At 43.9% G+C, this 9,575-nt stretch overlaps 1 pseudogene across 1 annotated transcript; it reads left to right on the forward strand.

Annotated features, from left to right (window-relative positions):
• The first annotated feature begins 7,893 nt into the window (after positions 1 to 7,893).
• LOC308415870 (polypyrimidine tract-binding protein 1-like) lies at positions 7,894 to 8,473 on the forward strand (annotated as a pseudogene). The gene has a single exon. The product of its transcript is annotated as a polypyrimidine tract-binding protein 1-like (transcript).
• Positions 8,474 to 9,575: the final 1,102 nt, after the last annotated feature.

Below are 9,575 nucleotides of genomic sequence, written 5' to 3' on the forward strand. Positions count from 1 at the left end.
TTTTACCACCTGCATTTGTGATTAGATACTTTTAAAAATAATGACATTTATATTGTGTTTTTATTTTCTTTTGTTTATGTTCTGTGATGGTTTGTATATGCTCAACACAGGGAGTGGCACTATTAGAAAATGTGGCTTTGTTGGTGTTGGTGTGTCACTGTGGGTATGGACTTTATTACCTTCATCCTAACTGCGTGAAAGTCAGTCTTCTGATAGCAGCCTTCAGATGAAGATATAGAACTCTCAGCTCCTCCTGCACCATGCCTGCCTGGATGCTGCCATGTTCCTGCCTTGATGATAATGGACTGAACCTCTGAACCTGTAAGCCAGCCCCAGTTAAATGTTGTCTTTTATAAGATTTGCCTTGGTTATGGTGTCTGTTCACAGCAATAAAACCCTGACTAAGACATATAATAACACATGGACATGTTACTATAAATTTTATTCAAAGTTATCCTGAATATTTATAAGACGTTTAAGGTGAATTTAAGCCCATCTCCCTGAAATAACTGCACTGCCACATGGAGGATTTTGCTACTGTCACTTTATTATCCATTCCACTGCCTATTATGGAAACTCTCCCTCCTCGATTACCATGTTTTTAGCTTCTCAATTCCTGTAAAAGATTTAAATGTGTCACTTGGTTAAAATTTATCCTTATGGGAAAAATAAAGTTTACTATTATCTAATTTTATTTTTTTCAAAGTCTACTTTCAATGGTGGTTTTTAAATGCTTTAATCTCCCCCTTAGCCCATCACCCACCAAAAGTAGTAGAAAAGAAAGGATAAAAGCGGTAGTGGTGGTGGTGGTGGTGGTGGTGGTGGTGGTGGTGGTGGTGGTGGAAATAGACCTGTTTAGAAATGGTTCTTAAAAAAATTCCCATCTTTGTTGTCTGGAAATTGGCAGTTTAATTTATAGGTTTACAGAACAGCTCAATCCACTCATAAACACTTCACAGATATACCAACAGTCTAGTTCAGTAGAGTCAAAATAGCAAATACAAATCAGCAGCAGTGGCACTACATAGCAAAGACAGCCAGGCCTCAGCTTTGGCTTGATTCAGCAGGAGGGACCCGGAGGGACACCAAGAGAAGTTCTGGGCTGTTCCTTTCTTAGCAAAGACAGGAGACAAACACACATAGTCAACTCTACCAGTGAGCCAACCACAGCCTTTATCACTGTTTGTTGAGTTCTTTTTACACTCCCTCCAAACATCAGGTGTCCTCCATAGGTCTTGCCTCAGCATGTGAGTCTGACTTAGGAAAACTCCACATGAGTTCGTCTCAGCTTGATATCACTCTGCTAATCACCCCAAGTCTACAAAAAGTGACAAGCCACAACACACCACCAGAATTTTTTTCTCTCTCTATGGAGTCTCAACAAATGGAACTCAATTACACAATACAAGGCAGAACAATACATGTCTGTCACTAGGGAAGAATCTTTCATTATGTGTCCTTTCATGTGCTTGTTTTAATAGATCTTTCACCTATGTCTGCTTCAGCCAATCATTCCTTCATGTGTCTGCCTTAGCCTTTCATCTGTGTCCCCTTCAGAAAAACCCTCTTTCATGTGTGTGCCCCAGGAAAACACTGTCCAACGCAAATGACTGTTCAAAGAACCCTTAAGTTTCCACTGCACTATTATATAAGGTATAAGTTCAGTTATTGCTTCTATTCTATTTTTTAAATAGGTTGTGTCCAAAAATGAACTATCTTTGCAATTGTTTGCAATTGCCTTGAGAGACTTGAAACCTACTGTATTTATATATACTAAATTCTATACATGCCAAGCAGATCGACATGACTGCCAATTATGCTCAAATTGTATCATTTCTGGTCATCTGCTTCCTGATTTACCAATATATGGTGGAGGAGTTCACATCAGCACTGTGAACTTTCCCCTGCTACTCTCTTAATATTTATTTCATATGTTTTAACACTGTCATTGGGGCACATATATTTGGGAATATAATGTCCTTTTGGATGATTGACTCCTTTGTCATTTTATAACATTTATCTTTCCTTTTAGAGATTTCTTAATCTAACATTTACTTCATTTGAAAGTAATGTACCTACTGTACTGTTCTTTGTAGTTAAGCTTTCTTCATATAATTTTTAAAATAAAAGCAACCCCCAAAGCCCCCACAAACCAGTCATTATATTCTATATGAGTGTCTCACATACCAATTATAACTTTTCCATAATCCACCCTGATTTCTAGTGCTTTCTTGGGAGTACCAATACCATATCCATTTTAAATGAACATTATTATACTCTGATCCTTGCGAATCACAGTCACTAGCAAGTATTTTCTTCTTACTCCATGTTTTCTTTGTTTCTGATTGCTCCAATTTTAACCTGTTTGGTATTATTTTATTTTATGTTTAAATTTATTTATTTTTATGTATGAGTGGTTTTGCTTTTATATATGTCTTTGTATTATGTATGTTCTGGAACTAGAGTTATGGACAGTTGTGAATCACCATGTGCATGTTGGGTATTGAACCCAAGTTCTTCACAAGTACAGCAGGTGCTCTTAATTACTGAGCATCTCTCTAGCCAAAGGTTGTCTGATTTTATGATTTTTAACTGAAAAATTTATGTGATTCTATTAGTGTCGATTTTCATAGACTTTCTGTGGTGGTTTGAATTAAAATGTTCACCCATAGACTCATATGTTTAAATGCTTAGAGGATTAGGATGTGTGGAATTGTGTCCCGAGACTGGGATTTGAGGTTCAAAAGTGCATACCAGGCCCTCTTCTCTTCCTCTTCTCTTCTCTTCCTTTTCTGTCTCTCTGTCTCTCTGTTTCTGTCTCTGTCTCTTTGTCTCTCTCTGTGTCTCTCTGTCTCTCTCTGTGTCTCTCTCTGTCTCTCTCTCTCTCTCTACCTCTCTCTCTCTCTCTCATGTGCACTCTCTTTCTCTGCCTGAAGATTAGGATGCAAAGCTCTCAGCTACTTCTCTAGTACCATGGCTGCCTGCTTATCACCATGATACTAACCATTGATATTTGACTAACCCCCTGGAACTGTGAGAAAGCCCCCAAATACTTGTTTACTCTTAGAAATAGGCTTTGTCATGGTGTTTCCTCACAGTAGTAGATACAAAGACATTTTACAATAAACATATTTACCTATTTAAGTATACCACCAAATAATAGTGCATCACTTACTTCGTAGTGATAGTACCTAATAGCATAGTGTTCCTAACTATTCTATATGTTCCTGACATTCATCTCACTAACTCACAAGCTATAACAACACTATATACTGTTCAGTCATCTTTTAGAATACAAAAATGTATAAAATCCAAATGATGCCATTTATTTTCATTTGTTCCTAAACAGACTTTATGGAAATTAAATTTCATGACTTATATTGTTTTTATTGTCTTTTAATAGTACTTTCAGGGCAGGTTTTATGAAAAAAGATTTGTGTTTCAAAAATTTTATTCATTCAGTAGTGGCAAATTTCCTGAATGTCTAAGTGTAGTTACATGGGGGTTATATTTTCCTTCTCAACGAGCATTTGGAACAGTTCAGTTCACCATGTTTTTCTGAATGGATTCCTAAGAGAAAGAAAAAATAACAACCATTGGCTCAGATCGGTGCAGCTGATTTGCCTGAAGCAAAAAAAAGTGAAAATAGATTATTAGCAATCTAATGGCTCAATGGTGGAGGGGCAGAGAAATATATGCTTAACATGACTTAATACTTTGGTAGGAGGCATCATAGCCCTGGGCTGTGATCATCAAAAATGTTTCTCTGGTGACGTTACCTTCACGTCATATTCTTTTTCCTTTCTCTGGCAACAGTGTTATCACATGGTTTCCCCAGGATGTGACTTCTCCCGAATGTTTATTCTTTAGATAAGGCAGGGTGTCTAGAGGTGACTAAGGCAGGCAGAAAACCTGTTCTCTACCTAGGATTAAGCTATGAAAAAAATGTTTTCCAGCAGAGTAAATTGTCATTTGGGTGAAGGCTTTGAGGACATTTGACATCAAGTATTCCTTTCAGTTTTCCAGGAAAAGCAAGGCATCTTGGACAACTATCCCCCAAGAGCTATTGAGCATGAACCAACAGCCCACAAGTAACAGAGTATTTTGCAATCCTCCACATTCCATCCTTCATCCTATTTACTACCTCAAACTTCCTATCAGTTAGGGGGACTGAGGACTTTCCTCCAGGATGGAAATCTCAACTCCTACGTACTGTGTTCTTTAGCTGTTCAGGATTCGAGGTATCCAGCATATCTTCACTCTCCATCCATTGTCATGTCCAAATTGCAGTGACTCAATTTCTTGTTGTAAGGGCTGATGATTCCTTGTCTCTGAGCATATTAGAGCTGCATGAAAATTCTTACTTGTGACCATGATTGTGATGTACTTTGATCAGTCATTCCCTGTGGATTATATAGATCATGCTCGGTACAGAAAGAAATAAAAAGTGAAAGTACTAGTTCCAGAGAGCCAGGAGGGGTTGTAAAAATGGAGCAGGACTAGATAAAATCCAATGACATCTAATTCATTGAATTCTAATCTTAATATTTGACTTGAAATGTTAAAGATAAGATTGGCAAATGTAAGCATGCAGAAATCCTTTAATATCAGTATGTACAGTCCCTGAAGCCCCTAGGACCAAATGCTTTGGCATTGATAGATTAAGCTGCATGTAGGAGGAGCAAAATCTGATGAAGGAATAATTTATGCAGTAAAGAAGAGTTTCTCCAGCAAAAAGTAAATAATAATCACGAAATAATAAATAACCTTGACAGAAGGAAAATGCAAACCACAGGACCAGGTAAGAGCGGTTTATTATACTCAGAAAAATTAGAAAGAAAAAAATAGTTGTCAAACACATAGAAGAGCCAAAATTTATAGAATTATAGTTTTTAAATTTAGAACAAAAAAAAAAAAAAAAAAAACAGGGGGGGCCTACGAGTCCCCTTGATATACTACAGTTTTGAATTTTCCCTAACATCTATTTTAATAAAATAAGTCATAAGACAAGGGATAAAAAATAGAAAAGCAAAAATGACTGGTATTTCAGACACATTCATGTAACCATGACCAAAACCAATAATGCTATTGAAAATTACCTACAGTGATCAAAGTGAACTAGTTTCTATTGCTCTGAGTGGCACCACTTTACTATTTCAGTCATTGTACTATAATATTTTAAAATCCAAATAACACTAAATTCTACTCTATCAAGTTTTTATCAAGGAGATCTTCCTAGAATTAATGAAAGGTGTTTTACATGAGTCCGGTGAGTAATGGGTCTTTCTCAGCAAGGACATTATCAGACATGAAGAAATATGTCTATATCTCAGCACCCTCAGGAATAAATACCTCCAGGCCTCCCCACTTCCGACAGGATAGAATGGTAGTTATCATCCAGAACAGAGCCCTCCTTCCCAAGCTGGGAGGTGGAAAACCCCACAAGGCTCCAGTTAACTGAAGGACATAGCTCTGCTTATCAGCACAGGACACTCCTTCCCATGTTCTGATACTGGATAATACATGGGCTACATTCCCAAACTTAACTCTTGGCTTAAGAGTGATCCAGGTAAATAAATCTACAGCAGAGGGGTCCCTGGATGTCTGTGGCTCCATTCCTGAACCCAGTGACTCCCCAGTGCTCAGGTCCTCCAGCTGAAACATTAGTAAGTCTACCTTGAACTTAGTGGCTTCTCCTCCACCATGGACAGAGCACACTGCTGGGTGATACACAACAGTGTAGCATCTTTATCTCTTGCTGAAACAATCAGATTGTAGATAAAACAGGATGCTTTCTGCCCAAGAATCCAGTACCCAAAAGGAAAAGGGTGCTGCTAGCAGTCAGCAGTTAAACTTCTAATGTACATTTAAGAAAAAACAAAAGGTGATTTGCAGGTAACTACTTCTGACCTCTTCTTGAAACTTGGGAGCTCACTAATTAATGAGTACTGTATAGCAGCAGAGAGATGTTCAAGGAAAACTGTGCAGCTCTAGGTCAAAATGGATGAGTTGACAGGGAAACAGGCACACTAGTTGAGAAACCATATCTGTTCATCCTGCATTCCAGGCAGCAAACATGGGAAAAACACAGGAAAACACACAAACATGCACGCATATACACACACACATACACACACACAAAAACAAACAAAACCGCGCGGGGAGGGGGGTCATGGGGAGGGGGAAGAGCAAGGGATATAGAGAGAGATAAAGAGAGAGAAAAAGAAACAGAGAGACAGAGAGAGAGACTGAGAAAAGCAGGGGGAGAAAGAGAGAGAAACAGAGACAGAGAGAGGGGTGAGGAAGAGAGAGAGACAGAGAGAGAGTGAGAGGAGAGAGAGGGGGAAGGAGAAGGGGAGAAAGAGAGAGAGAGAGAGAGAGAGAGAGAGAGAGAGAGAGAGAGAGAGAGAGAGAGAGAGAGACAGAGAGACAGAGAGACAGAGAGAACATGGGAACATGGACACACAGAGTAGGAGGCCAAAGCAGGGACTGAAAGAGAGAGACCCAAAGAGACAAAGACAGGTACAGGACTGGGAGAGGACCTTCTCAGTGATCCACAGTGGAGACAGGTGCCTCTCCAATCAGGGCAACTTTGTATCCAACTCGGAAGGCTGGGCTGTTCACTCCCCTCCACTCTGTCTGTTGCGCTTGTGTTGTGTGCCTCAGACACAGGAGCAGATACAGGGCCTTATGTGGGCTGTGAACTCTTCTCAATTCCCTGTCCAGAATCAAGTCGCTGTCATGAGGAGGAACTCGCCCCCCCCCCGCAGCCAAGAGAAATGACAGCAAGAGGTTCAAAGGGGACAGCAGGGGCACCCAAGGCCCCTCCAGAGTGATCCACATCCACAGGTTGCCAAGCAGTGGCACGGAGGAAGAGATTCTCTGTCTCGCGCTGGCTTTTGGGAAGGTCTCTAACCTGTTTCTGAAGGCTAAGAACCAGGCCTTCCTGGAGATGAGTGGAGAGGAGTCCGCCAACGGCATGGTCAACCACCACACCTGGATGACTCCTGTGCTGCGCGGGCAGCCCGTGCACATCCAGTTCTCCCACTACAAGGAGTCAAGCTGAGCAGCTCCCCCAGCCAGATGGCTGCCCTGAGTCAGGTGGGTGCCCTTAGCAGGGCGGCCGCCTCCAGCCAGGGGGCTGTCCCCAGACAGCCTGCTGCCTCTGGCCAGGGGGCTGTCCACAGCCAGGCACCTGCCCAGCCATACCTGTAGGCCGAGGACTCCTACCAGGCAGGGACTGTGGCCTCGGCCACCTCCCCTCTGCTGTGGACACGGAGTTAGTGCTGGCTGGGCAGAGCCCTGTGCTCAGGATCCTTGTGGAGAACTACTTCTACTGTGTGACCTTGGAAGTGCTGCTCCAGCTCTTCTCCAGTTTGGCCAGGTTCTGAAAATCATCATCTCTACCAAAGACAACCGGTTCAAGCGCCATCACAGTATGCCCACACGACAAATGCCTAGCATGCCAAGCTGGTCTTGGATGGGCAGAACATCTACAATGCCTGCTGCACACTACGCATTTCCTTCTCTGGGCTCACCAGCCTCATTGTCAAGTAAAACAACGACAGGAACCGTGACTACACGCACCACGACCTACCCTCAGATGACAGTCAGCCCTCACAGGTCCAAGTTCAGAACATGGCCGCAGCCTACGCTGCACCTGCCGTGACCTTGGCATCTCCCTGTGCAGGCACTGCATTACCTCACACCTTTGCAATTCCTCAAACTGAAGGCGTGGCCATCCCAGAGCCTTGGAGGCCCTAGTCCCCCAAAGCTTTATCAGAAGTGCTTAAGGCCCTGGGTCCCCAAGCCATACCAAGAGTGGCTGTGGCACCACCACCATCAGCAGCTGCAGCAGCCACAGATGCAGCAGTACCGGGGGCAGAGAACTCAATGGTCACCTCAGGCTCCCCGTGTGTGGGAAACCACATCCTTTTGGTTGCCAACCTCAACCCCGACAAAGTCATACCCCAGAGCCTTTGGTTCTCTTCGGTGCCTATGGCAATGTGCAGCGAGTGAAGATCTTGTTCAACAGAAAGGAGATGATTCAGGCTGAGCTGGCCTTGAGGAATGGGCACAAGCTGTAAGGGAAGGCTCTCTGCATCCTGCAGTGGAAGCCCCAGAACTCTAAGCTGCCGGGGAGGGCAAGGAGGACCAGAGCCTCAAGAAGGACTGTGTTGACTCTCCTCTGCATTGCTTTAAGAAGCCCGGATCCAAGAACTTCCAGAACATCTTCCGGCCCTCAGCCACGCTGCACCTCTCCAACCTGCCTGCCTCAGTGTCTGAGGATGAACTCAAGAACCTCTTCTCCAGCAATGGGGGTGCTGTCAAGGCCTTCAAGGTCTTCCCCAAGAACCACAAGATGGCGCTGATCCGGATGGGCTCCATAGAGGAGGCAGTCCAGGCCCTTGTACACTTGCATGGTCACCTCCTAGGCCAGCACTACCACATGCACGTCTCCTCTCCAGGATGACTCTCTAGAGGACCTGGTTGGGCTCACTACACACAAATTCCACCTGTAGAGAAAAGGACACTTTCAAAGCTACTGGAGGGACCTCCTCAGAGCAGAGATTTGTGATTTGCTTTAGAGAGAGATCAGTGACTTGACTTCATTTTAAAAGGAGTGACTGTGGCCCCCTTGCTGGCAAGGTGAGGTCCTAGCATCCTCATTTTCTTCAGAAAAGGGAGGGCACTGCCCTGTGGAGCTCCAGATATCTGGTCTCAACAGGGGCTCTTCACTTTGGCACCTGCACTTCCCTTTCTGCCTTGGAGACCTGAGGGCCCCAGATGACTGCTATAGCTTGAAGGTGAGGTGGGCTCCAAAGACTTGTGTGTTTTAACCTGTGGCGGTCAACAGATTGTGGGACTCTTCTGAAAGACTGTGCAACCATAAGGTGGGAGAGCGTTCATGAGTCTCTGGGGGACTGGTCTTGAGGCAGGCTCTATAGTCCCACTTCCCGATCTTCCTCTGCTGCTTCCTGACTGCACATGCAATGCCAACAGCCAGCCTCCAGCTTCTGTTCCAGCCCTTGTGCCTGCTACCACTCCTTCTCCACTGAGGATATATGTGCCTCACACTTCCCCATTACTCCTTTACAGCTGGGTCATTATCCTTATGCAAGGAGACAAGTAACCAAGGCAGAAGGAGGTTGGAGATGGGCACTCCTATGACAGTCCTCGCCATGTATCCTGGAAGGCTCTGGGAAGGCCCTGGGGGAGGAATATGGGAGGCTGAGGATCTTTGGGCTCAAAAGGGCCTCCAGTGCTCGAAGGAGAACTTCATGGGCCATTCTGTTGTGGCAGCTGGAGGTGGGGTGGTAGATCTGGATGCCCATAGAAACCCAGAGGGTGGAGGCCCAGCTGGTGAAGAAGTTTCAGTGGGGAATTAAAACTCACCTGGGATCTGGGCTGAGGCCATTTGTGTGACAGTGTGGCAAAGCCTCTGGCTGTGCTTTGATTGTGTCCTGAGAACCCAAGTGAGGCAGAATTCAAAGTAATGGGCTAAGTAGTCTGTAGGGAGAAGCTTGGAGACAGGGTGGCATTCAGGCTGAGTCCTGGTTACTGCTCAGTGCTCT

Source organism: Micromys minutus (assembly GCF_963924665.1).
Source record: "Micromys minutus genome assembly, chromosome: X".
NCBI classification, from domain to species: domain Eukaryota; kingdom Metazoa; phylum Chordata; class Mammalia; order Rodentia; family Muridae; genus Micromys; species Micromys minutus.